At 42.7% G+C, this 20,094-nt stretch overlaps 1 protein-coding gene across 7 annotated transcripts in view; it reads left to right on the top strand.

Annotated features, from left to right (window-relative positions):
• Positions 1-20,094, top strand: part of TMCC3 (transmembrane and coiled-coil domain family 3) — a 286,569-nt gene that overhangs the window by 183,012 nt on the left and 83,463 nt on the right. For 4 of the 7 annotated variants that reach the window (XM_069584213.1, XM_069584207.1, XM_069584215.1 and 1 more), the window contains exon 2: positions 5,153-5,368. The exons of the other annotated variants lie outside the window; for them this stretch is intronic. The gene's annotated coding sequence lies outside the window, so the exon portion shown is untranslated. The remainder of the gene's footprint in view (positions 1-5,152; positions 5,369-20,094) is intronic. 7 annotated transcript variants of the gene reach the window in all.

Genomic DNA, 20,094 nt, shown 5'->3' with positions numbered 1-20,094 from the left:
TCTGCCTATAATGCAGGAGACCCCAGTTCGACTCCTGTGTTGGGAAGTCCAGTTTCAGTTTTGGGTGCCAAACACCTAGTAAAGAAGGATTGCACTGCCTTTTTCTTCCTCTCCCTCTCCTGCCCCTCTTCTCCCCCTTCCCATCCTCCCACTCCTCCTCTCCTACCTCCTCCTCTCTTTTTTTTTGTCGTTGATAATACTCATGGTCCTGGTGCTTCCCAGGTGACTCAGTGGTAAAGAAACCCGCTTGCAATGCAGGAGCTGCAGGAGACCTGGGTTTGATTCCAGGGTAGGGACGATCCCCTGGAGGAAACAATGGCAACCCACTCCAGTATTCTTGCCTGGAAAATTCTATGGACAGAGGAGCCTGGTGGGCTACAGTTCAGAGGGTTGCAAAGAGTTGGATACAACTGAGCACGCACACATAAGCATACTCGTGATCTTAGCCAAGGCTGACTTGGTGGCAGGGAGAATTCCCAGGAGCCTTAGGAGGCAACTCTTTTTTAATATTAAAAAAATTGTTTACTTTTGGTTGCGCCGGGTCTTTGTTGCGGCTAGCGGGAGCCACTCTTCGTTGCGGGGAGCGGGCTTCTGATTGCGGCGGCTTCTTTTGTTGTGGAGCACAGGCTCTAGGTGCACAGGCTCAGTATTTGCAGCTCACGGGCCGTGGAGTACAACCTCAATAGTTGCGGCAAATGAGCTCAGTTGCTCCGTGGCATGTGAGATCTTCCCAGACCAGGGATCAAACACGCATCTCCTGCATTGGCAGGCAGATTCTTTACCGCTGAGCCACTGCAGAAGCCCGGAGGCAACTCTTGTCAAAGTCACAAGTGCATCATCAAAGCTATGCTCTCTCCAGCCCCACCTTGGCTGTTGCTAACTACAGCCACAGCAGCCCAGAAGATGGTGTGATTCAAGTGTTACTGTCATTGGGCAGCCGAGGACCTAGGCCCTGGGGTCAGGGAGAGGAAGGAGAACCAATCTTGTTTTGCAGAGATAGAGGAGGATGCCGGGAAGAACTGTGTGAGAGGGTGATTTAGCTGTTATCTGCTTGGGTGTGGGATTGATTCACTCCAACTCGGAGGTTCTGGGAGCCCAGAATGTTACATAAGTGAAACAGCTGATGCTTTTGGTCTCTGTAACAGTTAATCCACCACCTCTGCCCCCATTCAACATTTTCAATATTTGTAATGTACAGTGATAGCTAAAGGGAAGGACTTGATGTTTTAAATTTTAGAAGAAAAGCCCTTGTGGTTCTGTTCTCTGTGCCTTTAACTGGAGATGGCTATGTCTCCGTGTCTCCATAAGAAATGGCCCCAGTTGGGGAGTAGGTACCAGGCTGCAGTCATGTATGATCTTGCCCTAAGTAAGCCTCAATTAGGAACTACTGAAGAGAGGCTTAAAGCCTGTCTGGTCTATAATTAGACTGGTTGTACTGGTTTTTCTTTGGTTAGTAATCCATTTACTATGTGCCAAGATCTGGGTACAGAATTGTTACACTGTCAGATTCAGAGCAAACTGAAAGTAAGTATGTCACACACTGCATTTTCTGAGAGCAGACAGCGCTTCAAACTTAGGCCTGGCTTAACCTCATTGTCAGTCGGCTTCCGCAGCACCAGTGGTAGGAATTAACAGTAAGTATGCAGGTGTTTCTAAATAAACGACATGTGTAATTGTTAAGCAATCACTGAAGTTTTTTTGTTCTCTCGAATCAGTTGGTGAATGTTTGTACACATATCCAACCGGTTGCTGTCAGCTTGCATACATTATTAGAAGTATCTTTTAATGCTTGCTGCTGCTTAGGTGCCTCAGTCGACTCTGTGTGACTCTGTGGACTGCAGGTGCCAGGCTCCTGTGTCCATGGGATTCTCTAGATAGGCAAGAGTGCTAGAGTGCCATGCCCTCCTCCAGGGGATCTTCCCTACCAAGGGATTGAACTGGGTCTCCTGCACTGCAGGCAGATTCTTTACCGCTGAGCCACCGGGGAAGCCCCCTTTTAATGCTTACTCACCTTCAATCACAAGAAATGGGGTTGCGTTTGCATAAAGCACTTTTTCTGGCTCCTCCTCCTCTGATTCTGCCCAGAACCAGGGGAGCCATAATAAACATCACTCTGACACTGACGTTGGACAGATTGGACAAGGTGACAGAGCGCAGCAGTGGCTCGCCCAGAACTAGTCAGCTAGGCTTTCTTCCCCCATGTACAGTGTGGGGCCTGTGTTCCAGGTTGTCACAAAATAGTATTTTTATAAACCTCTGAATTTTCAGCCTTCTGAGAGAACTGGAGTAGGTCTTCTTTTTGTTTCTTTGTTATGTTGACCCAGTTACCCATCTTTTCTGTAGATTTTTCCATCTTGTAGGATGTGGGATGCAAGTTTTATGCCTAGCCAAGGACTTTTAAAAACCAAATTTGTAAGCAAAAAATCTGAATTTCTTTGGAGCAGGAAACATGGAAAACAAATACCTTATCTATGCTTATTGCTCCCATAGAGTTGCTAAGCAAAACTCTGAAAGGGGTTGGGTTTTAGAAATTCACATTATTTCGTTGTCACCTAAAATAAAACCTACCTTGATTGTAAATTAGTGTAGCCACTGTGGAAAACAGTATGGAGGTTTCACAAAAAACTAAAAATAGAAGTCCTATATACCCACTCCTGGGTATATATCTAAAAACGCTAAAAACACTAACTCAAAAGATACATACGCCCCAGTGTTCATACCAGCATTATTTATAATAGTCAAGATATGGAAACAATCTAAATGTTCATCAACCGATGAATGGATAAAGGAGAGTGTGTGTGTATATACACACACATATATATTTGTAACATACAGTGATAACTAAAGAGCAGGACTTGATGTTTTAAATTGTAAAAGTAAAGCCTTTGTGGTTCTGTTCTCTGTCCCTTTAACTGGAGATGACCATGTCTCCATGTCTTTGTAAGAAATGGCCCCAGTTGGGGAGTTGGTACTAGGCTGTAGTCATGTATGATCTTGCCCTAAGTAAGCCTCATTTAGGAAGTATTGAAGAGAGAGAGAGAGAATACACACACACACACACACACACACACACACACACAATACAAACACACTGGAACACTGCTGCTGCTGCTACGTCACACGACACACCGGAATACTACTCAGTCATAAAAAGGATGAAATTTGTAGCAATGTGGAAGGACTTGGAGGCTATTATGCTGTGTGAAATTAGTTGGAGAAGGACAAATACTGTATGATATCACTTATATGTGGAATCTAACAAATACAGTAAACTAGAAGCAGATTCACAGATGTAGAAAACAAACTAGCGATTACCAGTGGGGAGAGGGAAGTGAGAAGGGGCGAGATAGGGGTAAGGGAGTAAGAGGTATGAACTACTGTGCATAAAGTAAGCTACAAGGATATATCATACAGCACAAGGAATATAGCCAACATTTTATGACTAGAAGTGGAGTATGCTCTTTAAAAATTGTGGCTGCTTCCCTGTCCTCATTTCCTCCCCTTCCTCTCACCTCTCACTCTTCTCCAGTCCGGAAGCTGCCAGATTTTTGTGAAAGTCACCAGTGGTCTCCACGTGAATCAGTTCAGTAGGCAGTTTTTAGGACTCGATTTAACTTCTCTCTTAGCAGGATGTAGTGCACATGGTAACCTTGGGAAATGACTTAACTTCCTCTTAGGATTGTAGCCAGGTCTAAATGAGATGGTTCATGCAATGGTGAGCACAGTGTCTGCTGCAGCAATGTGTGTGGGTGTTAAGCCACTTCAGTCGTGTCCAGCTCTCTGCGACCGTATAGACTGTAGCTCGCCAGGCTCCTCTGTCCATGGGATTCTCCAGGCAAGAATACTGGAGTGGGTTGTCCTGCCCTCCTCCAGGGGATCTTCTGAACCCAAGATAGCAATAAGCAACAATAAGTGTTAACTCTTGCTTTTCTCAGCGCACTCGTCTTTGGTTTTAGTGACACTCTTTTCTTATGTTCCTCGTACATCCTCAATCCCTTCTGCTCTTCTATGGTGTCATGAAAAGTTGGGATTTGTTCATTCCACAAATAATTTAGCAAGGGCGTATTTCATGCCAGGAAATTTTCTTGGTTCTAGGGATGCAGCGGTGAACAGAATTAAGTTGCTGGTTTCCTGGGGTTATGCTTGGGGCTGGGAAATTCTAGAAATTAACACATACTGTATCAGATGACGACTGACACATAGTAAAAGTATATAATATATACTACTGTATTGTATAACACTATATTATATATAATGAACCATATGTCTAGTGGACATATACCAGACATTACTGAGTTTCAGTAGGGAAAGGGGAATGGATGAATGCTGCAATTTAGGATAGCATACTCAGGGAAGTCCTGACCGATTGGCTGATTTTTGACTAGAGACCTCAGGAAGTAGGAAGTAATACATGTAGAATATTTAGAAGGCCATTCAGGCAAAAGCAATAGCCAGTGCAAAGGCCCTGGGGCAGGGGAGTACTTGGTACATTTGAGAAGCTGCAAGAAATCAGTGAGGCTGGAGCAGAGAGAGCCCAGCAGGAGAGGGGTGGATGTGGAGATGAAGTCAGAGAAGTGGTCTGTGGTGAGGAGAGGGGCAGGGTAGATCTTGAGACATTTTCCAGGCACTGTAAGGACTTGGCTTTATTTCAAGTGAACTTAGAGGTCATTGGAGGGCTTTGAGTAAAATAATGACTTTAATTTTAAAATAATCACCCTATAGATTCTCTGTGGAGAATAGACTACTGGGGACAAGGGTGGAGCCAAGGGGCTGCAGGGGAGGCTGTTGGGATGGTCCAGGCTTACTCTGGGTCTGTAGGTGACCCTTCCCCTCCCATCCTGCTCTCTCTCCTAGACCACGCTTGGCTTCAGAGAGCACTGATGTGCCTGCAACTCCCACCCTCGGTTCTTTCACTCCTCCCTGTCTTCTGACCCCCAGTCCTACTTATTTGTTTACCTCTACCGGCACTTGGTCGCCACTGAGTGCATCCGAATATACTCACGCTCCTCCACACCCCCTCTGGCTCCTCTGGGGTCACACTGGTCAGTGAATGGCATCCCCACACAACCAGCTGTCAAGAGCCCTCCTTGGAACGTCCCTCCCTAGCACATTACATCAGGAGTCAGCACGTCTTCTTGTTTGTATTCCACAGCACCTCTCCCCTGGTCTCTTTACTACAAGCCTAGCAGAGCAGTGAGAAGACTCTTGAGAGTCCCTTGGCCTGCAAGGACATCAAACCAGTCAATCCTAAAGGAAATCAGTCCTGAATATGCATTGGAAGGACTGATGCTGAAGCTCCAATACTTTGGCCGCCTGATGCAAAGAGCCGACTCATTGGAAAAGACCCTGATGCTGGGAAAGATTGAAGGTAGGAGGAGAAGGGGGTTCATAGAGGATGAGGTGGTTGGATAGTATCACCGACTCAATGCACATGAGTTTGAACAAGCTCTGGGAGTTGGTGATGGACAGGGAGGCCTGGCGTGCTGCAGTCCATGGGGTCTCAAAGAGTCGGACATGACTGAGTGACTAAACTGAGCAGAGCAGTGGCCTCCTAGCTGGTAACTGTTTCGTTTGTGTTAATTTATCTGGTCATGCCATGTGGCATGTGGGATCTTAGTTCCCTGACTAGGGAGGACAACCTCGTGCTCCCTGGGGTGGAAGTGCAGATTCTTAACCGCTGGACCACCAGGAAAGTCCCGGGGTTGTTAAATGATATTCTCCACAAAAATGCAGAACTCTATGAGGAGCAGAGTTTTTCTGTAAAGATATGTCTTTCTCACAGTGGAACAGCCTTTTCATTTATTAAAGGACACTTAATAACATCAGAGCATTTGCTTTTGGATTACATTACTGGCTTGGAGAGCTACCGAAGGACAGTGGGTATCCCACTGACATTTGCGTGATCAGAAAGCTACTTCCCAGAATAAAGAATGCTTTTCTTTAATATCATATCTGGGCAAACCCCAGATAGGAATTGTAACAGTTTCCCTTGACCACAGGAAGCTTATTAACACTGAATAATGGTTTTGTGCCTGCCTCCTGCTGCTCAGAGGACCCTCCTACTTAATTGGAGGGTTTTTTAAATTAGAAGGAGGAGTGGGTGTGGTACCTATGCATGTTCAGCTTTATCAGAAGAAAGAAACTAAATTCTCTACTTCCACCCTAACTGCAGCCAGAGTGACCTAAAATGACCACAAACAATAATAACAATCGGATCATATGACTTCTCTGCTTGGAACGGATCAGTGGTTTCTAATTGCCCTGGCAATCAATTCTAGATTCCCTCTTCTGGCCCACCAGACTCTGTATGGTATGGCTCTTACCTTCTCTTCAGCTTCATCGCTTACTTTTTCCAGCTGTTATATTTATCTCCATTTCCCAAGTGTACACCACTCTTCCCCTCAGCTGTCTTTCTCTATCCTTTCTGCACCAGCTTAACAGCTGTTCTTTCTTTAGGCTTCAACTTAAGAGTCTCTTTAGTAGAGAATCCTTCTCAGCTCCAGACTTGATTAGGTCTGTTGCAGGAAGGGGGACCCCTTCCAGGGCCCAAAACTGGGCTCTTGTCTAACACTCAGAAATGAATTGTCCGAGGAGACACATGTACTGACAAAGCAAGAGATTTTATTGAGAAAGAGCACCTGGGTGGAGAAGTGTAGGGTAAGGGAACCCAGGAGAACTGCTCTGCTACGTGTTTTATGGTGATGGGATTAGTTTCCAAGTTGTCCTTAGCCAATCATTCTGACTCAGAGTTCTTGCTGCTGGTGCACGCCTTGTTCAGCCAAGATGGATGCCAGAGAGAAGGATTCTGGGTGGTAGTCGGACACGTGGTGTCTCCTTTTGACCTTTCCCGAACTCTTCCGGTTGGTAGTGGCTTATTAGTTTCGTGTTCCTTATCAGGACAAGTTGTCCTAAAACAACTTATGCAACCATGGTGCCTGGCCAGGGTGGGCGGTTTCGATCAGTGTGCTTCCCCTAGCAGGTCTGCGGGCCATAAGGCACCCACACACCTGCTTCTTCCCTGGAGCCCACCGTGTGCTGTGTTGGTCTTCACCATCAGTGCTTTGCTGCGTTCAGCCAGGGGCAGTTGGGGATCTCATTCTGCAGCTGTCACCCTACAATCTGGCCAAAACTCGACACACAGTGGGCCCCCTCGAAATACCAACTGGCCAGTTTGCCTCGGTTTTGCTATAAATGTCAGGATGTTTCATAAAACAAAGTGTTTTCCAAGTGAAGGTTGCAATGACCACTCATTAATTTGGTTGTCTGAATCTCTTAAAAAAATGGAAATAGATTTTCCAAGGGAGGTAGTGAACCCAGAGAGCAAGAAACCTGGGATAATCCTGAGACTATTTATCAGCCTGATTTGAAGTTTCATGTTGCTTGTTCCTGTTTCATCAACTGTACTGACTTTATATGCCTAACCCAGTAAAATAATGTTCCTCACACTCTAGATTTGAAGGAATCGGCATCACATGTTCTCCCTGAGTGAAAGGTCTAGGGAAGTCTGGGATAGTGAAAATAGAAAGTATCCTCACAAACCCTCAAGTTCAAAATTAAGTGACTTTTGGAAAGGGGAGGAGGAGGGGCAGTTTAGGGGTAGGTAATTAAGAAGTACAAACTATTATGTATAAAATAAATTATAAGAATATGTTGTAAAACAAAAAGCAAAAAAGAATATGTTTTATAACAAGGGAAATATAGTCATTATTTTATAGTAACATAAGTGGAGTATAACCTTTAAAACTTGGGAATCACTATACACCTGTAACTTATATACTATCTTACATCAGCTATACTTCAATTTATAAACAAAGGGTTTTTTTTTTGCCTTCCCCCCTGCTCAGGTTACCATCAAAAGCTACATATATACTCTGTGGAGTTGATTGTTGTGGTACCAGTATGTTTTATAATTTGTATAGTAATGTTCATGAAATAAGGGACAAGTTTCCAATTTCCATTGGAGTAGGAAGAACTCAGATCCTGCCAAAAGTTTTTTCCATCTTAAAAAGACTTAATCCAAGCTTAAAGATGTCAGCTTCCTTCTTTTCTTCAGGAAATGTATATTTCTACTGGGATACAAATGGGAATTTAAATACTGACAGAAGTAGATGTAATTTACTGAATGCACTTTTGGCAAATGAGAGAAGGCTATCTGAGATTTAGAAAGCATAATTACCAGGCTTGTCAGTATTATCACTTTGGGTTACAAAAGAGCACAAAGTTACAAGGGTATTGTGCCTTGAACTTTTTGATTGTTTTCTTTTTAAAATCATTGCCTCATTATGGACATTGTGACATAAAAACAAAAGCAATTCATTGCCTTCCCAGTTTCCATTCTACTGAGGATGACCCAAGGCAAACTTAGATTTTTCAAAGTGATCTGAAAGAAGATTGGGTATTAAAATAGCTTTAACGTTAGGCTCTAACCTCATGCATTAAATGTGAGCAGAAGGACACAAAAAGTCTGCTAATGAATGTTACTTGCTGTCTGTTAAAAACTAACATTATGCCATTGGCTCCTAAAGTAGTAATAGTATTGGGTTGGCCAAAAAGTTCGTTTGGGTTTTTCCAGAAGCTATTACGAACAAACTTTTTGGCCAACCCAATGCCTGCCCTGTGGGTTGTTTTATTACAGTAATAGGCCACACTCTTACCTAATCACTCATGCAGTTCAGATTTGCCAAATGAAGATTTAAGGATGACCTTTGTGGTGACGGCCCTTTGAGTCAACAGGAGTGAAGCATCAGGTCTCATTAGCCCTGTGGTCCAACAGTGTTGAGTTGTAGCTACGTAGCTACCAAACTGTTTTAAATAAATACAAATTATTTATTCTCTCTGCCAAATAAAACCGATCTAATTAACAGGGCCAGAGAAATTGAGCACCAGTCCTTAGTTTGATGAAACGATTCCCAAGAAGACTGTAAGTTCTGTGAAACAAATACAAAATTCTAACAAGCTTTCACATTTAAATATGCTGGATGTATTTTAAATGTACATTCTACCCCACTTCTTGGCTTGGTTTCTGGTGCCAGGTAGCCAGGTGGCTTAGTGATAAATAATCCAGCCGCCAGGGCAGGAAACATGGGAGACCTGGGCTCGATTCCTGGGTCAGGAAGATCCCCTGGAGGAGGAAATGGAGACCCACTCCCATATTCTGGCCTGGAGAATTCATGGACATAGGAGTCTGGCGGGCTACAGTTCATAGGGTCACAAAGAGTCGGACATGACTAAGCACACACCCATCACGGCCTTGAGTTTGCATCAGTTGTTAGCTGATTTCTTGTACCTTTTCATGCCTCTCACCATGAACATTAGGTGATGGGTATGAAAGATATGGAGAAGGAAATGGTAGCCCACTCCAGTATTTTTGTCAGGAAAATCCCATAGACAGAGGAGCCTGTCAGGCTACAGTCCATGGGGTGGCAAAGAGTCCAATGCAACTGAGTACAAACACACACACACACACACACACACACACACGTAAGACATACCCGGTAAATTTCCAATGTAGGTAAGACATGCTAAAGGGTCTGCATTGTATTTCCTTCAAATAATTCAAATAACCCTTCAAAAGATTATGAATTTTTTATCACTGATTCTTTAAGGCCAGACAGCTGGGATTTCACTTGATTTATACCTAAATATGTATTAATTCCAGAGAAGGCAATGGCCGTCCACTCCAGTGTTCTTGCCTGGAGAATCCCAGGGACGGAGGAGCCTGGTGGGCTGCCGTCTATGGGGTCGCACAGTCGGACACGACTGAAGCGACTTAGCAGCAGCAGCAGCAGCAGCATGTATTAATTCATACTTTTTTAGAAAGTGAAAGTTGCTCAGTCATGTCCGACTCTTTGTGACCCCATGAAATTCTCCAGGCCAGAATACTGGAGTAGGTAGCTTTTCCCTTCTCCAGGGGATCTTCCCAACCCAGGGATAAAACCCGGGTCTCCTTCATTACAGCAGACTCTTTGCCAGCTGAGCCACTAGGGAAGATTAAATATGTAGTAATTCATACTTTCTTAAGTAAATGTCAATTATGCTGCCAGAGTTTAAACTGGTAGAAATCAGAGATTGAACAGTAAGGAATAAACCCAAGGTTTTGAGAAGTTTTATGTAATGCCATTGTAAATATCAGCTTTGAACTTAATATAACTTGGTCTGTTTATGTTCTTTGAAAGTGTAGGGAAATAGGGAAGGGTTGGTGTGTGGTGTCAGACAGACTTGGGTTTAAATCAGTCCAGTGGCAGGTTTCCTAACATCTCTCAGCCTCAGTCTCTCAGTCCCCCTGTCCTGGGACTGTGACAAGGATGCTGTGAGGTGTGTGTGTGTGACAGTGCATGGACATGGACCTGGCTCTGGACCTGCCCACAGTCTCTCTTCTCTCTTTTCTCCCACCCCTTCCTCCAACCATCTTACTGATTTAGTAGGTCATTTTACATATCTGTGGCTCAGTTTCCTCATCTAAAAAACAAGGCTAGACCACACACTCTGGAAGATTCTGAAAAGTTCTGCAATTCCAGGTTTTAAAAGTAAAATATTAAAAAAAAAAAAGAGTTCCTACTTGGAAAAAAATATTGGCACCATGCTGAGAATTATGACTGATCTGTAAATGAAAGTGTCTACAGACCATGAACTGGATCTGTTCTTTGAGCCAAAAGTAAATTTTTCTGAGAGCAAGTTAATTGGAAAATTTGGAAAGCACCAATAAGTTCTTGCATTCACCTTAAAAGAGCAATGAAATTCCATATCCTGCAGTCTTGAAGTGAGTAATGGAAGGATGCAAATATTTATTGAAATGAGAGTGGAGCAGAGAGAAGATCTGCTTTGTCTCCTGGTGGGTGGTAACACATCTATGGATCATTGTTTGCACTAAGCATTTAATAATCCCATCTGTTGAAAATGTATATTCATAGGTACTTGGAAATTGCTATAAGCTACCTAGAAATTGGCAGGGAAGTACTCCTGGAGAGATTCCAAACTCTGCAGTAGACCAAGAAATCCAATATAAATCAATATGTAATTATAAAACCCCATCTTTAGCCAGAGCTCTTTAAAAGATATTTTTTACTTAGGCATGGTATAGATTTTTAACACCAGAGTCTGGGACTGTAGAGTACTTTGCTAACCTCAGATTCAGTTTTGTTTATTTGACCTGAAAAACCCACTCTTCATTTGACCCAGCAACAGCAGAACTTCCTTTTATCCCCACTCCCAGCAGTTGCTATGACATCATCTCCTCATACCTCCATGCTTTCCTTGTCTCCCAGGTCCTTTTAAGTAGATCACGTCTCATTTCAAAAATGAATCACTGAAACACTCTCCGACATAAATCACAGCAGGATCCTCTATGATCCACCTCCCAGAATTCTGGAAATAAAAGCAAAAATAAACAAATGGGATCTAATTAAAATTAAAAGCTTCTGCACAACAAAGGAAACTATAAGCAAGGTAGAAAGACAGCCTTCTGAATGGGAGAAAATAATAGCAAATGAAGCAACTGACAAACAACTAATCTCAAAAATATACAAGCAACTCATGCAGCTCAATTCCAGAAAAATAAACGACCCAATCAAAAAATGGGCCAAAGAACTAAATAGACATTTCTCCAAAGAAGACATACAGATGGCTAACAGACACATGAAAAGATGCTCAACATCACTCATTATTAGAGAAATGCAAATCAAAACCACAATGAGGTACCACTTCACACCAGTCAGAATGGCTGCGATCCAAAAATCTGCAAGCAATAAATGCTGGAGAGGGTGTGGAGAAAAGGGAACCCTCCTACACTGTTGGTGGGAATGCAAACTAGTACAGCCACTTTGGAGAACAGTGTGGAGATTCCTTAAAAAATTGCGAATAGAACTACCTTATGACCCAGCAATCCCACTGCTGGGCATACACACCGAGGAAACCAGAATTGAAAGAGACACATGTACCCCAATGTTCATCGCAGCACTGTTTATAATAGCCAGGACATGGAAACAACCTAGATGTCCATCAGCAGATGAATGGATAAGAAAGTGTGGTACATATACACAATGGAGTATTACTCAGCCGTTAAAAAGAATTCATTTGAATCAGTTCTGATGAGATGGATGAAACTGGAGCCGATTATACAGAGTGAAGTAAGCCAGAAAGAAAAACACCAATACAGTATACTAACACATATATATGGAATTTAGAAAGATGGCAATGACGACCCTGTATGCAAGACAGCAAAAAAGACACAGAGGTGTATAACAGACTTTTGGACTCAGAGGGAGAGGGAGAGGGTGGGATGATTTGGGAAAATGGCATTGAAACATGTATACTATCATGTAAGAATCGAATCGCCAGTCTATGTCTGACGCAGGATACAGCATGCTTGGGGCTGGTGCACGGGGATGACCCAGAGGGATGTTATGGGGAGGGAGGTGGGAGGGGGGTTCATGTTTGGGAACGCATGTACACCCGTGGTGGATTCATGTCAATGTATGGCAAAACCAATACAGTATTGCAAAGTAAAATAAAGTAAAAATAAAAATTAAAAAAAAATGAATCACTGAGCTTTATAACAGCTTCATACTTCTTTTTCCATCCTATTACTTCTTTTTCACATCCAAAACTCTCTTGGTCCATCCTGCCCTAGCATTTCTTTCACTCCGAGAAGTGCCAGTTACAGCATGGTCTTACCTCTCAAGTGTATTTTATTTTTCTTACTGTACTTCTTTCCTTAAAAATATCAGTTCACTGGTTTTCCTTTTCCCCCATCTCTTCTGTTTCTCTCCCCACACTCTCCTTTTCTGCCCGTTTATCACTAGGCCCTACACATATGTTTTACGCAGAGAGATGACACACTGAGAATTGGAGAAAAGGCTAGGTATTTTGCAGGAGCTGTTAGAGGCAATTAATGGACCATTACTTCTGTAGTGGGCTTTCATGGTGGCTCAGACAGTAAAGAATCTACCTGCTGCTGCTAAGTTGCTTCAGTCGTGTCCGACTCTGCGCGACCCCATAGACAGCAGCCCACCAGGCTCCCCCGTCCCCGGGATTCTCCAGGTAAGAACACTGGAGTGGGTTGCCATTTCCTTCTCCAATGCATGAAAGTGAAAAGTGAAAGTGAAGTCGCTCAGTCATGTCTGACTCTTAGCGACCCCATGGACTGCAGCCCACCAGGCTCCTCCGTCCATGGGATTTTCCAGGCAAGAGTACTGGAATGGGGTGCCATTGCCTTCTCTGAAGAATCTACCTGCAAGGCAGCAAATCCAGGTTTTACCCCTGGTTTGGGAAGATCTCCTTCAGAAAGGAATGGCTATCCACTCTAGTATTTTTGCCTGGAGAATTCCATGGACAGAGGAGCCTGGTGGGCTACAGTCCATGGGGTCACAAAGAGGTGGACATGACTGAGCGACTCTCACACACACACACACATACCTCTTTAGTTATCTCTTTGCATGAAATCTTTTACATAAGTCTATGTGAAATTTAAGTGGGAGTTTAAGAGAGTACCTATTCAAAATGAGCAGTTTTCTACAAAAGAAATCTGGCATTCCCTACCCCCCACCCCCTACAGGTCATGGAGTTTCTCTGTGGGCTTAGAGACCCCTTCTCTTCTACTTCTCAGCTGCTCTTCCTCCCAGCCTCACAGCATGGCTGTTTACATGTATTTGGCAAATTAATCATCACATAAGTGGTGTTTGGGGCTGCATTGTGTCCCCTAAAATTCACATGTTGAAGCCCTACTCTTTTATACTTGAGAACATCACTGTGTTGGAAAAGGGGGTCTTTAAGTTAAGATGATTAAGTTAAAATGAGGCTGTTGAGTTGGGCCCTATTTCAGTCTGACTGGTGTCCTTGTAAGAAGAGGATCTTTGATCACACTGAGACACCAAGCACACAAGGGCACGGGGTGATGACCAAGGAAAAAGGCAAAGCGTCAAGGGGGCTGCCATGTGCAAGACAAGGAGATTGGCCCCAGAGAAAACAATCCCTGTTGGTCCTTTGATCTTGGACTTCCAGAACTGGGAGAAGATATGTTTCTACTATTGAAGCCACTCTATCATTGAAGGTATTTTGTCATGACAGCCCCACAAACTAATACCAATGGTGATAGCAATATCACATCTGTGTTACAAGGTCACTACAAGACCGCTCAGGAGAATCGAAGCTATGAGATCTAGAAAACAGGATTTCGAGCAGGAAATAAACTCATGTCGGAGATGATCTGAGCACATGCGGTATTGATAGGCAACATGTTTGAAACACTCTTTTCTTTCCAAGGCTGGTTTTGGGGTTTTGGTCTCCCTGGAAGTCAGGGAAGAAATTCCACCACTTGCTCAGAACTGCAGAAAGTGTAAGCAAACCCTGCGACCTGCGGGATCGCACTGCCTCTGCTCTGAGTGTCTGATGCGTGGGGTTACACTGAGAGTAACTGGCTTAGATCTGGGTGAGTGAAGGTCACACTGAGCTTTGCCTCAGTGAAACAGCCCAGATGGGGCTGAGTCAAGAGGCGCTGTTTCAGAGTGGAGCGCTGTCACTGTGCAGCTGGATTTGGTTCCAGCTTTATGGAGTTAACTTCAAAGAAGCCCTTAGAAGTACTTTGCACAGTTACTGAGTCCCTCCATGGATTCACTGGCCTCTACCTCAGTTCTGAAATTTTGACCTTCAGCCGCAGTGACTTCTGGCTTGGTTCAGTACATTAAAGAAGAAAAAATGTGTTTTATGTACCCTGTTGTGTGGGCATCTTTAAAATAAGTCCTTAAAAGTACTCATTTCTGTTCCTTTCTATTACCATTGGGTAGGGATGGTGTGTTCACAGTGTGTAATTTACGTTACATAGTCCACTTGGAAATCTCAATGAATCATCAATAGTAGAAAATATGACATAATTTTCAGAGGTGAGTTGCACCTGAATTGTTTTATTTTGGTGTGAGACTCTAGTGCAGTTTTCCTTTTCTCCATGTGAACTACCAGTATTTTCCTTTCCCCGCTGATTTACAATGCTGCCTCTGTCACAGATTATGCTACTAAATATGCTTGACTCTCTTTCTGAGCTCTCTCTATTGGTCTTATTCCTGGTCATGGTAACTAATCAGTTTCTGTTTCATTTATCAACTGACTTAGGGGAACTTGTCATTTAGTTGATATTGCATCTTTCCTTCCATGAGCATAGAATTCCTCATTATTAGTTTTAGGCTTTCTTTTATAGAACAATGAACTTAAAAAAAAAAAACTTGTATACACTGTATTCAAGTTCTCAAACATTTATGAAAGGATTTCCATTGTAAGAACCACAGTGGGGAGTGGCAGATTTTTAGAATGAGCAAGTTTGTCCTCCTATTTCAAAACAATTACAGTCTAGTTGGCACCCTACTCCAGTACTCTTGCCTGGAAAATCCCATGGACGGACGAGCCTGGTAGGCTGCAATCCATGGGGTTGCTGAGGGTCGGACACGACTGAGTGGCTTCATTTTCACTTTTCACTTTCATGCATTGGAGAAGGAAATGGCAACCCACTCCAGGGTTTTTGCCTGGAGAATTGCAGGGACGGCGAAGCCTGGTGGGCTGCTGTCTATGGGGTCGCACAGAGTTGGACATGACTGAAGTGACTTAGCAGCAGTAGCAGGGAGGGTGTGGTAGACATGCACAGTTTATTTAATATAAATTAGACTGTCAGGAATTCCCTGGCAGTCCAGTGGTTAAGGCTTCATACTTTCACCGCCTTGGGCCTGAGTTCAATCCCTGATAGGGGAATTTAAATCCTGCAAGCCGCCTGATGTGTTCAATAAAAATATTAGACTGTCATAAATATGGTACTAAAATTATACATAACATGCTAGCAGGGAAGGAAGATTAATTTTGACCTGAGAGATCATTTGAGGAGAAAGAGGTATGCATAAATAATAGTATGTTTATATCTGTCTCATATTTTCTGTAATGAGATTTAGAGAATACTGGTCAACCTCTGTGTTTTCACATTTTGGCAACTAAATAAAAATGGCCTTTGTTGTTTATGTTAACAGGTAGTCAGTACCAAAAATATTAATGAATATTTTGCATTTGGGGGTACTAAATCTTCAAAATGCAATTTAATTAAAATTAAATAAAAAATTCGGCTCCTCAGTCCCAGTAGGCACATTTCAAGTGCTCACGGGCCACATGTGGCTAGTGTCTGTTGTGTTGGACACTGCAGTATTAGACAGTCATTTATTATGCAGTTAATCTTTATCTCAATGAGGAAAAATATTTTAAACACAATTATTTAAGTAGGTGCTTGTGCACTGGAATTTTATGAATAATATACATTCTAATTGATAACCTGTATTCTAATGGCTTGTATCTAAGACATTATGCCATTTTTGAATTGACAAAATGTAATTCCACTTGTAAAAGGATCAGATGGAACTAATCAAGCTTGGGAAAAACTTCATCTTAGTAGAGCTGTGTCTGCTGCTGCTGCTAAGTCGCTTCAGTCGTGTCCGACTCTGTGCGACCCCATAGACGGCAGCCCACCAGGCTCCGCCGTCCCTGGGATTCTCCACGCAAGAACACTGGAGTGGGTTGCCATTTCCTTCTCCAATGCATGAAAGTGAAAAGTGAAAGTGAAGTCGCTCAGTCGTGTCGGACTCTTTGTGACCCCGTGGACTACAGCCTACCAGGCTCCTCCGTCTATGGGATTTTCCAGGCAAGAGTACCGGAGTGGGGTGCCATCACCTTCTCTGGAGCTGTGTCTAGAGAACAGTTTTACAATTATGAGCGTCAGGAGGCCACAGTGATATTTATGGATTTTCTTCTTCTTTGGGAACAGAAATTCCAAATCAAGCTTTATAAATTATTTTGTCTTTTATCATGTTTGTTTGTTTTTCCTCTTATTACCTCCAAGAGTCCCTTTTCACAGTTGAAAGGGTTATTATTGTGTTTAACTCCAAATGACCAAACCCTGTTGCATTTTTGGTAACTTCTGATAATTCATGTGTGTGTGTGTGCACATGTTAAGTGCATGTTCATGCTCATAAGCAGGGGTGGCTACCAGCTGGGTACCCTCCTTGATGCTTTGTTAGCTATTTCAAATCTTGTGCCTAGGGTAGCAATTTTTTTTTTTCTTTTGTGAAAGACATTCCCTCAATGGAATGTCAGAAATACTGGCTGGGAGTGCATCAGCCACAGCTGATCTGGCAAGGAGCAATAAGAAATAATAGAACTGTAGAATACCTTTCAACAATGTCAGCTAGGATGGTGAGTACTTCTAAATACTGGTAGGAAATTTAGCCTTCCCTTCCACAGTGATCTGAGAATTGAGTTCTCATTTTGCATTTTGAAATGAAAAACGGGAAAGCTAAAAGTGCTTGGAAATGATTTTAAAAAAAAGATTTACAAGGAGCCTTCAGATAAAGTCCCAATGACGTAATTTTGAATTTTAAAAGCTCTGCTCATTTTCTTTCAAGGAGAGAACAGGAAACAAGAAGCTTAGAAAATAGAAATCATCTCCATGGGCCTATTAACAGTGCTGCTGTTCATTAAGTTCTTCAAGAGGTGCAGGAAAAGATCAAGCGGGAGGTGGGGAGCAGCTTCATATGAACTGCATGTCAAGTGAGGTGCCAGGCATCAGTGGAGTTTCCAGATGCCTTGAGGTTCTTCCTTGTTCCTTGTCTTAGCGATGCCAGTATAGGTCTTTGGTTAAGAGACAGTAACTGGGTGCGATGTTAATGGTTGCAGTTATCCCCACTCTACAGGTGAGGAAACCGGGGCCTAGAAAGGTTAAATAAATTGTCCAAGGATATATACCTAAGTGGGCTTTGATTTCAAATCGGCCTGGAATTTGGACTCCACTTTTGCCATTTATTAGCTGAATACCCATGGTCAGATAACTTATTTAGAGACCCAGTTGCCACTCAGCAAAATGAAAAAATAATAGCATGTACTATCACAGAGATGGGGGCAGGGAAGGGGCTTGGCATAACTCAGAGCTGATGTATTTAAAATTCCAGTGCAGATGGAGTAGGCTGCTCCTACTCCATATTATCCAGAAGACAATAATAACGATCGTCTGTTACTGACTCTGTACAGAGTACTGGACAGACGCCATAGGAAGACACAGAAGCAGCAGAGGAAGATTTTCTTCCTTACTCTTCAGTAGCAACATGTTTCAGGGCTTCTGCTAATCATTTTGCTCTGAACATTTGGGGTAGGGCAGGGAGAATTAGCGTTTATGATACTTTATACTGGGCATTTTGTTTGACTCTGGGTCCATCAGTTTGGCTACCTACAACCAAACAGCCAATTTTTACAACTTTGTAAAAACTAGTTAAGATAGTGAGAAATAGGCTGTAGTTAGCATTGTCATGCATTTGATTTTCAGCAACAGATGACAGACATTAATTGGAAAATATAATTCTCAAATACAACTTCTACAATTTACCCATTTGTTGTTGATGACAGTTGGGTTATTTCCTGCTGGGGACTCTTACCATGTTGAACATCCTTGTCTTTCTGTTCTGGTTGACTAGTCTCCTCTAGGAAAGGGGTCCCGAACTTCCTTTCAGGAGGCTGATACCTCCTGTCAGATCAGCAATGGCACTGGATTAGAAATAAAGTGCACAACAAATGGAATGTACTTGAAGCATTCCAAAACCATCCCCCTAACCTCTGGTCCATGGAAAAATTGTCTCCCAGGAAATCACGAAATCAGTCCCTGGTGCCCAGAAGTTTGGGGACTGCTGCTCTCGGATACATACTGATGAGTGGAGAGGTTGACTCATAGGATAGGCATGGCCTCAACTTTATGAAACAATGCCAGATGGTGCTTCAGAGGGGTTGTACCTGTTTATGTTCCCACCTCCAATATGTAAGAGTTCCTGCTGCTCCAGGTCATTGCCAGTGCTAAACTAGAATACATTTTAAATTTTTGTCAGTCTGACAAATTAGGGTTATCCTGATTTTTTTGTATAATATTATTATATAAGCATTTCCCCATATGCTTACACATTCTTCCTAAGTATAATCTGAAATAGGTATACTCTCTTTCTGTAGCACTATCATAATTTGTATCAACCTTTTATCTTTATAAAAAATAAACAACTGTTTCACAAACAGTCCTTTAGATTGCTCTGAACTTTGCAGAATGATAAACCACTGTGATGGGCAGTCTTCATCTACAAAACTTTTCCTGCGTAGTATGTTTTAAGATAGAGTCCTAGAAGTGGAATTACTTGATCAAACTGTACAAGCCAAAAAAAAAAAACCAAAAAACCAACTCTGTGTTATATGTGGGAGCAGGTACCTTGAAGATGAAGGGAATCAAAGGTTAATGTGAAGAGAAGTTTACCTTTCTTGGTCCAGAGCTTGGCCACAGGCTCCTACTCCTTCTTAATTTGTGAAGATAAGGTATGACATTGGAGTGCACCTCTTCCTTAATAGGATACTTTCCAGGATAAGGCCGGTCATTGAAGTCTTACTGATCAGGAGAAAAATGTGTCATGTGAAGACAGATTTTAGGTTTTGTTTTGCTGTCTGTAGACATTTATTGAGCCATCATTTTGAAATGTTTTTCATATGTCTTTTAATCCTTAGCAATAATGAGGTAGATTCTTTTATTATTCTTGGCTTACGAATGAGAGAACCAAGGCTTTATAGCTAAATGGGTAGTAACATCAAGATTAGAATCCAGGCAGTGTGCCTATCTCCAGTGTGTATGGTACTGCCTCCCTGCAACAGCATAACGTTTCTACTTAAAGGTTTATCGACTGATTGATAGAAGCAACAGATGCTGTCAGAATTCAGAGAAGGGATACGTTGAGTGTTAACTGGAGTGGACAAGGAAGGCATCAGCAAGCAGCACCCTCCCTTTTGGTCGCACTGGGACTTGTTTTAGACATCACATCAGATTTCTCTGGCAGTTTCATCTCCCACCATCCTTACCTTGCAAAGTGAATTGATAAAGTGCAAAGTGAATTCACAGACACTGTGTTCCTGAAGTGAAGCTAGCTCAGCCTTCAGGCTCAGTATGTGTTTGATGAGAAATAATTCTCCTTGGCTGGTCATGCATAGCGTGAAGTCAGCTAGAAATCAGAACACTGCTGCCTCTGTGGTGAAGGGAAGTAGGAACCTTGAGCGTCA

Source organism: Ovis canadensis, chromosome 3, assembly GCF_042477335.2.
Source record: "Ovis canadensis isolate MfBH-ARS-UI-01 breed Bighorn chromosome 3, ARS-UI_OviCan_v2, whole genome shotgun sequence".
NCBI lineage: Eukaryota > Metazoa > Chordata > Mammalia > Artiodactyla > Bovidae > Ovis > Ovis canadensis.
This window is presented reverse-complemented; position numbering and strand designations above follow the sequence as displayed.